This window comes from Cucurbita pepo, unplaced genomic scaffold (genome assembly GCF_057944985.1).
Source record: "Cucurbita pepo subsp. pepo isolate OVF unplaced genomic scaffold, ASM5794498v1 scafford_2, whole genome shotgun sequence".
NCBI lineage: Eukaryota > Viridiplantae > Streptophyta > Magnoliopsida > Cucurbitales > Cucurbitaceae > Cucurbita > Cucurbita pepo.
Window position 1 is genome coordinate 612,130 of NW_028257907.1, and position 9,109 is coordinate 621,238.

A 9,109-nucleotide genomic window follows, 5' to 3' on the forward strand; every position below is an offset into this window, starting at 1 on the left:
ACGTTTTACTTGCTTTCATCTTAGATAGGCCTTTACTATTATTGTTGTGCAAATACGGGGTGTATGATTAGTCCTCAAAATCATATCTACACCCATCAGGACTAAAATGTCCCAAAATGTACTATAGGAGAACGTGACCAGTTGTTGTTTCTTCACTTTTAGTTTATAACATTGCTTTATTTGAAATTATTTTTAATGTATTTCCTCTCTCAAGTTTTCTAAAATATTTCTTCTAAACGTGATTCAAGCATACACTGCTATTGTTCGTTTAGTCTAAATTTTGCATGGTTGACTTGTTCATTGGATTAGAACAAATGTCATATAATCATTGTCTCACTACTGCAAGAGTGCGATTGTGACACTTGTCTTACATCTACTACTAGTTACGTGAGTTTGGCCTGGAGCATACGTGTAGGTTGAAAAAGAAATGGTTGGATGCAAACTGCGAATAAGGGTTGGGCAACGGAAGGTTTTTTTTTTTTCTTTTTTACCACATATGGACTTTGGGCTAGTGAGTCTTAAATTTGAGTTCGTTTGAAAAACTTTTGTTCGTTTATTAGTTCAAACGAACCCAAATTTAACCTACTAGTTCCTTCTTCCTCTTTTCTGCCTCTTTTTGCTCTCTGAAACTTCTTTAAAGGTTATTGTTCACCGATTATTTGGGAGCATCTTCCTGAAAAAGATTGTGACCACCAATGACCTATGTAGAAAATTTGTACCCCCTTTCCTAAAACCTTTAGCGGACAACATACCCAAAACAGATGCACTGACTAGACTGCGCTACACCTCGTCTGACCCCCCCCCCCCGGAGCATATGGATCCACCCAATCGATGAACACTCAATCCAAACTTGCCCATCCTTTTTGGCACAGAGACGCGAGAACCAATCCGAGTAATCTACAGTGGGGAGACCCCTTAAAGCAACAAGCGAGAATGGCTAGGTTGATAGTAGGGTTAAAGAAAAGGCGAGTATGAAAAGACGTATCGCGTAACCGTCCCAGTAAGCAGCTTCATTCTTTCTTGATCTATGAACCGACTTTATGAAAAAAATCAGTCTTTCGGCTGAAAGTGTGACTTTTGGGTATGGATAAGTAGGACCTCTTGGTTCGGGAGAAACCAGAGATGTTGGCTAAGAAAGCTAAGCAGGCAAGTACAGGATGGACAAAATGCACATACAAATTGATTGACATGATCCCTCTCCCTCTCTCTTTGGCTAGTTGGCTAGTTGCACGATAAGCGGAAAAGCATACCAGGTAGGGAAAGAAAGGTTGCTCGATCTCCTGTAAGGCCAACCCTCAACGGTGAGCTCACCAGGCAATGCTATAAGTCCGATAGAAGTCCAAGGTTTCGTCTACTACGGACTAGGAAACTCCTGGAGGAGCTAACGTGAAATGAGAAATACATTCGATTACGGCAACTAATAGATAGTGAACTTTTTGGTAGAAACTGAATGATCCCTTGGCTCGGGAAAGAAAAGGAAAAGGTAGTCGTACTCCTACCTTTTCCGTCGGACGATAGGAAAGTTTGAGCTGAAAGATTGAATCACACCTGATAAGAAAGGCGGGCTTAGCAGGTTTCTCCAAACGTATAAACAAAAAGAGGAAGCAACCAGTCCTAAAGAGGATACCGATACGCATACATTCTTGCATGGAAGAACCTAGCTGAACCGAATCAAGGGTCCTAACCTAGTCCGACTGGCCTTCTTTGGCTGGCCCCCGCCCCTTGTAACAAGGTCAACGCGTACGTGCTTTTTCCTTTCGTTTAGCGAGATAGCTTACCAGCTCTTTCGGCTCATAGTAGCAGTATGAAAAGCGAAATCCTCATCCTGAGTCGAGTCCACATTGCCATACGAATCAACATCGGCCAGACCAAGAGCTCCTATTTTTTCTTTAACGAAAGCTGATCTAACAGTTTCAATAAAACCATCTTTTAAAGAAGGAGTCGCTCTGCCTTGATCACCGTTGTGGACATATGCAGCTCCCGCTTTACCTTTGCCTACCGTAAAAAGGAAAGTTCCCTCACGATAGGCCCTCCCAGCTCCCGAACGTATTTCTATCAATCGAGAGAGGTATAGAATAGTACAACAAACCAACTAGACAAGAATAGACTCATAAGAATGGCGGTCAGGGAAGGGATTTCATTTGTGCTATCCGCCAAGGAAATGATCAAGGAATTCTCTACACACAGCTAAGAGATGACCGTATTGTTGCACATCCTGAATAAAGTACCGTAGGCAAGTGAAGCTTTTTAAAATGAAAGCATGTAGAACTCAGATCCACTTTCTCTTCCATTCGTAAACTTCGGATTTGATCTTCCTTTCGTCTCTGGGTGACTGAGAGAGAATTTAGGCCTAGCGTGCATCCGATTCGGTCAACAATAAGGTACAAAGCGGATTGATTAAATGGGCTTGAAGTTCCATTATCGTTAGGTCGAAGATCTCTACTAGGTTTAGTGCACTTTGGTAGTTGCGAATGTTGTCGTAATCGAATGTCTCTCTCATTCGACATTCTCTCTTACCAAGCACTCATACTCGCCAGGGTTGAGGAGACAGTCCCTGAGCTAATTGGGTTTCGAGATTGCGTATACACGAAAAGAGCTCGCTTTCGACTTTCTCCTCGGCGTTTTGTGCCCGGTTCTAGTTTAGGAAAGGATCTGATCTCTTTCATTGGAGCACATTGATGCCGAAGGAGTCTTTGGAACCGGTGGAGAGGCTATGATGACTTCAGGCTATTCAAATAGCATGACCGATACCAAAAAGAAAGGGTATCTAAGTCATACTAGTGGAATAGCTTTTTCATAATAATACCAAAAACATGCTTGATGATTGATAAGGTAAGGGGTTTCAAAAGACAAAAGAATGACAATTCTGCGTGTGTTAGAAAAGGAGATCTTCTTTTTTTCTTTTCAGTGTGCGCGGTTTTCCTGCCTTCCTGACCACGGATAGGCTATGGGGCTTTGCACTTCGGCCACTGAGAATACCACATCAAGGTGACAGGATTCGAACCTATGGCTCTCTAAAACTTCTTGCCTTCCTGATCAAGGATAGGCTATGGGGCTTTGCACTTCGGCCCCTGAGAATACCACGTCAAAGTGATAGGATTCGAACCTATGGCTCTCTGAAACTTCTTCATCGGTTATTTGGGCGCATCTTTCTTAAAAGAATTGTGACGACAGATGACCTATTTGACGACAGTAGACAACATGCCTGCCTTTGTTGGGTTATATGTCCTAAAACTCATAGTTTGTAAACAAAAACATGTTCTATTTTCAATGAAGTTATTATTGTTGTTTATTCAGTAAAGATTGTTATTGAATAAAGTGAACTTTACGATCATTAATCTAAATCCAATAAAATAAGAACACTCTGGCTATAGTATGATTACTTAAACTATATGTAGAGACATAAGAGTGGATCAAGTTCAAGTATATATAGTCAAAATGATCTATAGTATAAGGATAAGGCTGAATACCTTATTCTGGGGACACTATGGATGCGGCCCACTTTTGTATATGATATAAACAATCTGATCACTAAATTGTACATGTGGAGACATGTGAGTGGGGGCGTCCTATGCAATGAGTATTGCATAAGATCGGACCATGAAGAAAACCACTCTCACTTTATAATGTCGTTTACTACTGAGACTAATTTTCTTTTCATTCGATAACCTAGGTAACTCGGTTTTAATCCTAAGCTAACCATGAACTCCTGTTTATTCAGAATTATCGTTAGATTTGCATGGGTGAGAGTGGCTCTAGTTCGCCGACTCAATAGACCTCCTATTTCAGGGGTAAGACTGGGTGAATGGCTGGGGACGTGGGGTGCAAGATGGAATTTACTCCTACCCACTTTTAGGGATAGAAGAGAGGTAGTTCCCTTAAGCACGGACTCCAGGTCTTGAACAAGGGGCCCCACCCTCTCATTGGCCTGAGAGGGATTCGGTTTCCTGGTTGGACCACAAACCAATTGTTCATTAGAGAATCAGTGAGACATAAGAAACAAGAAGTAACTTTAGGGGTAGAACGGTAAATTGACCCAGCTCTAGTTACGAACAACCTGTGAAGGATCGACTTACTAATCATGGTTTTATCAAATGGACAGAAATATATCTATAGTGAGAGGAGTGCAACTACTAGTAACCCATCCATTGAGGTTCTTGGAATGATTCTATAGCTTATCATTTCCATGTTGGGAGTTGGATCATGGGTCTTGGGCGAAGGAATCCTTGATTTACCGCCCTTCTAGTTGAAGGAAGTATCACAAGGCTAGTTTTTTTTTCAATTTGTTTCAATTTTATCGATTTTTTTTAGTGATTTTATTTGATTTTATTTCAATTTTGTCAAACTCAATGAGGTGCTCATCTCAATCATTTCAACCCTGTTGGCATTCAATAAGAGACCTTGGAAATAACCTGTAACTATTCAACTGGATTATCACATTAACAATTTGAATCAAATAAAGTGACATTAACCATTTGAATCACCTCAACCCCACTTGTTGAACTTGACCAAATGTCTATAACATAACACTAACAAAGGTACAAAGTAACACAAACAAAGGTACAAAGTAACACTAACAAAGGTACAAAGTTCATAAAAGTCTTTTTAATCTAAAATACCATTGAACTTGACCATTAGAGTGCCTCTCAATCGTAGGTAAAGTTTAAATTCGAGTCTCCTTGTCAAACTCACTCGGGTGCTCATCTCAACGAGGATGGCGTTCAACAAGAGAGACCTCGAAAATAGCCGGATTATCGCATTAACCATTTGAATCACCTCAACTCCACTTGTTGAAATTGAAACAAATATCAAGAACATAACACTAACATAGGTACGATGTTCATAAAAGTCTTTAATCTAAGATACTATTGAACTTAACCATTAAAGTGCCTCTCAAAATGAGGTAAAGTTTAAATATAATTGGTGACAAAAGATGAAACTATAAAATAAAAAGAAATAAGAAAATAATATTCAATTTCAGAGAATCAAACCAGAATCTCCTAGGTGAAAGCCAAATATCCAAACCGTTGGACAACAATGAATTTTTGGTGTAGTTGTCCTAAAGTCTTTTGTCTAATCGATCAAGAGTTTTACTATGATGTTTTGGGTAATGTCTAACTCTTCGACACGTCCTTTCATGTGTGTGATAGAGTTCTCAGAATTACCGCGACGTTTCGAGCTGTTCGATCATGTGGCTCTTTCTTCAAAAGGGTAAACATCAAACATCAAACATCAGGTCTTTGATTGGCAACCCATCCAAAGGAGCGTCGATTGCATCGATTGGATCAATGGTCTTCCCATGAGTTTATGGTGCATGACCCATTTTTTATACCATTCACCTTCGAGCGCCACCATAGTTTTGCATCGTCCATGAGATGCATTGCGACCAACGTAACTCTTAGGTCCTATGAGTAAGTAACAGTAACCTTCAAGTATTGTTCTACGTAAAAAATAAAGCTTTTTAATTCCTTAGCATCCCAGTTTACATTTAAGGGGTTGTGTTCTTGGATTTTAAGTTTGTTAAGCCCACATGAACTTGGCTTGAGGTGTAGTTCTCTACAGCCCAACTTGTCAAACTCACTCGAGTGCTCATCTCAACCATGACGTCGTTCAACAAGAGAGACCTCGAAAACGATTGGATTATCGCATTAATCATTTGAATCACCTTCTCATCTCAACCATGACGTCGTTCAACAAGAGAGACCTCGAAAACGACTTGATTATCACATTAACCATTTGAATCACCTGCGAATCTCAACCATGATGTCGTTCAACAAGAGAGACCTCGAAAACGACTGGATTATCGCATTAACTATTTGAAATTGAACAAAATATCTATAACATAACTCTCTCAAAGGTACGAAGTTCATAAAAAGTCTTTTTAGTCTAAGATAGAAACTGTAAAATAAAATGAAATAAGAAAATAACATTCCATTGCCGAGAATTGAACCCAGGCCTCCTGGGTGAAAGCCAGATATCCTAACCGCTGGACGACAATGGATTTTTGGTGTAGATGTCCTGAAGTATTTTGTTAGATCGCTGAAGAGTTTTAGCATGATCTTTTGCTTAATGTCTAACTCTTCGACACGTCCTTCCCTATGTGTGTTAGAGTTCTCAGGGCTACCGCGACGTTTCGAGCTGTTCGATTGTGTGGCTTTTTCTTCAAAAGAGTCAATATCAAATGTTAGGTGTTTGATTGGCAACCCATCCAGGGGAGCGTCGATTGCATCGATTTCATTAACGATCTTCCCATAAGTTCATGGTGTATGACCCATTTTTTATACCATTCACCTTCGAGCACTACCATAGTTTTGCATCGTCCATGAGATGCATTGTGGCTAATGTAACTCTTAGGTCGTATGAGAAAGTTCGTGTAGCCCTCAACTCTCAGGTCGTATAATAGAGTTCTTAGAGCTACCACGACATTTCGAGGTGTTCGATCGTGTGGCTTTTTCTTCAAAAGAGTCAACATCAAACGTCAGGTCTTTAATTGGCAACCCATCAAGGGGAGCGTCGATTGCATCAATTCCATCAACGGTCTTCCCATGAGTTTATGGTGCATGACCCATTTTTTATATCATCCACCTTCGAGCGCTACTGTCCATGAGATGCATTGTGGCCAACGTAACCCTTAGGTCCTATGAGCAAGTTCGTGTAACCTTCAAGTAGTGTTCAACGTCAAAAATAAAGTTTTTTTTAATTCATTAACATCCTGGTTCCCATTTAAGGGTTTGTGTTTTTGGATTTTCAGTTTGTTAAGCCCAACATGAGCTTGGCTTGGGGTGTGGTTCTCTACGACCCTCCTTGTCAAACTCACTCTGGTGCTCATCTCAGTCATCTCAGCCATGATGGCGTTCAACAAAAGAGACCTTGAAAATGACCGAATTATCACATTAACCATTTGAATGACCTCAACCTCACTTGTTGAAATTGAACAAAATATCTATAACATAACACTATTAAAGGTTCAAAGTTCATAAAAGTCTTTTTAATTTAAGGTACCGTTGAACTTGACCATTATAGTGCCTCTCAAATCAAGTTCATAAAAGTCTTTTGAATTTAAGATACTATTGAACTCATCCATTATAGTGCTTCTCAAACCTAGGTAAAGTTTAAATATAATTGGTGACAAAAGATGAAACTATAAAATAAAAGAAATAAGAAAATAAAATTTCATTGTCGAGAATCAAACTCGGGTCTCCTCGATGAAAGCCAGATTTTCTGTGTAATGTCTTCGACACGTTTTTTTTATGTGTGTGATAGAGTTCTCAGAGATACCGCCACGTTTCTTGTTGTTCGATCACGTGGCTCTTTCTTCAAAAGAGTCAACATCAAACATTAGGTCTTTGATTGGAAACCCATACAGGGGAGCGTCGATTGCTTCAATTCCATCAATGGTCTTCCCATAATTTTTTGGTGCATGACAGTTTTTCATACAATTCACCTTCAAGCGCCACCATAGTTTTGCATCGTCCATGAGATGCATTGTGGGCCGATGTAACTCTCAGGTCCTCTGAGAAAGTTCCTATAGTCTTGAAGTATAATATCAAAACATATTAACGTATTTGATATGTTAAATATTAAAATAATTCATGTGTATCATAAACATTAAATAAAAATATATATTTGAAATTTGAATGATATTCATATTAATTAAACATATATTATGATATTTTACCACATTTTAATATTATTTAAATAAGATATTATATCTTATTGTATTAGGTATTCAAATATATAATTTGACAAAATTAATTACAAGTTCACTGTAAATAGAACCCTAGGGTTAAAAGTCAAAAAGTATCAAACACTAAATACTGTGACATTTTAGGTGATATTTTGAGGAAGCTGATAAGGTCTCCAAAGAGCAGGTGGTCATTTCTGACATTTTAGGTTAACAACATGGTGAAAAGAAACGAGAAATTCTGATACCAGCAATTAACTACAAACCTTTGAATAAGGTTTCAGAATAAATAAGATATCCAATCCAAAACAAAAATGATTTGATAAAAAGAATTTAGAGTCAAATGTTTTTATAAAATTCGACATGAAATTGGGATTTCGGAAAATTCTAATTTCTTAAAAGGACAAATATAAAATAGCATTTAATGTCCAATTAGAAAATATGAGGGGAACGTCATGTCATTTAGGTTAAAAAACGCTCCATCCGAATTTCAGAAGATTATGATGATATTTTCAATCCTTTCAAAAAATTTTGATAGTTTATATTGATGATGTGTTGATATTTTCTAAAACCATTAAGATCAACACTTTAAACATCTACACACATTCATTAATGTAATCAAAAGAAATCAGCTAGTTGTGTCCATATCCAAAATCAAATAATATCAAACTCAGATCCGTTTTCTTGGATTTTAAATTTATCTATAATCTTGTTTCAAACAAAAAATAATTTTGCTAGATAGAGATAGAAGTAAATTTGAGTTTCTAACAAAGTCTCTCTTCTCTCCTCTGTCTTCTTAAACTCATACTAATCCAACATGGACTCAAAAGTTCAATTACCTATAAAAGAAGTTGAAAACACCTTGTGAAAGTCTGTAAGCATACTACGACCTCTAGCTTTGCAAAATCCAGCGTTGTTGACGCTTATCAAAATTGCTGCCAAAATAAAGTTTAACGAGTGGTTCTATGGTGTAGTGGTTAGCACTTTCGACTTTGAATCTAACGACCTGTGTTTAATTCCCGATAGGTAATCCACCAATTTATAGAAAATTGGTCCATAGTCGATTCGGTAGGGTCACTTTTGGACCGATAATCTGTAGAATGGGTCACTAAAGTTGAGATCATACAAAATGGGACCATAGCTCAATGTTAGAGCATTTAATTGCAGATCAAGAGGTCACCAATTCGAACCTAGTTAGGCCCTTCTATCTAGGATATAAATATGTTACACTTTTTGGACTGACACTATGTCTACGGGGTCACTAAGGTTAAAATCCTACAAAATGGATCCATGGCTCAGTGGTAGAGAATTTGACCGGTCATCCATTTGAACTTGGTTGGACCCTTTTATTTTGGACAGACACTTTTTACACTTTTGGATTGACACTCTGTAGAAGGAGTCACTAAAGTTGAAATCATGCAAAAT

At 38.2% G+C, this 9,109-nt stretch overlaps 1 non-coding gene across 1 annotated transcript; it reads right to left on the minus strand.

Moving 5' to 3' along the window:
• Positions 1–5,929: 5,929 nt before the first annotated feature.
• On the minus strand, positions 5,930–6,001 carry TRNAE-UUC (transfer RNA glutamic acid (anticodon UUC)). Its single transcript has one exon. It is a non-coding gene; the product is annotated as a tRNA-Glu (tRNA).
• Positions 6,002–9,109: the final 3,108 nt, after the last annotated feature.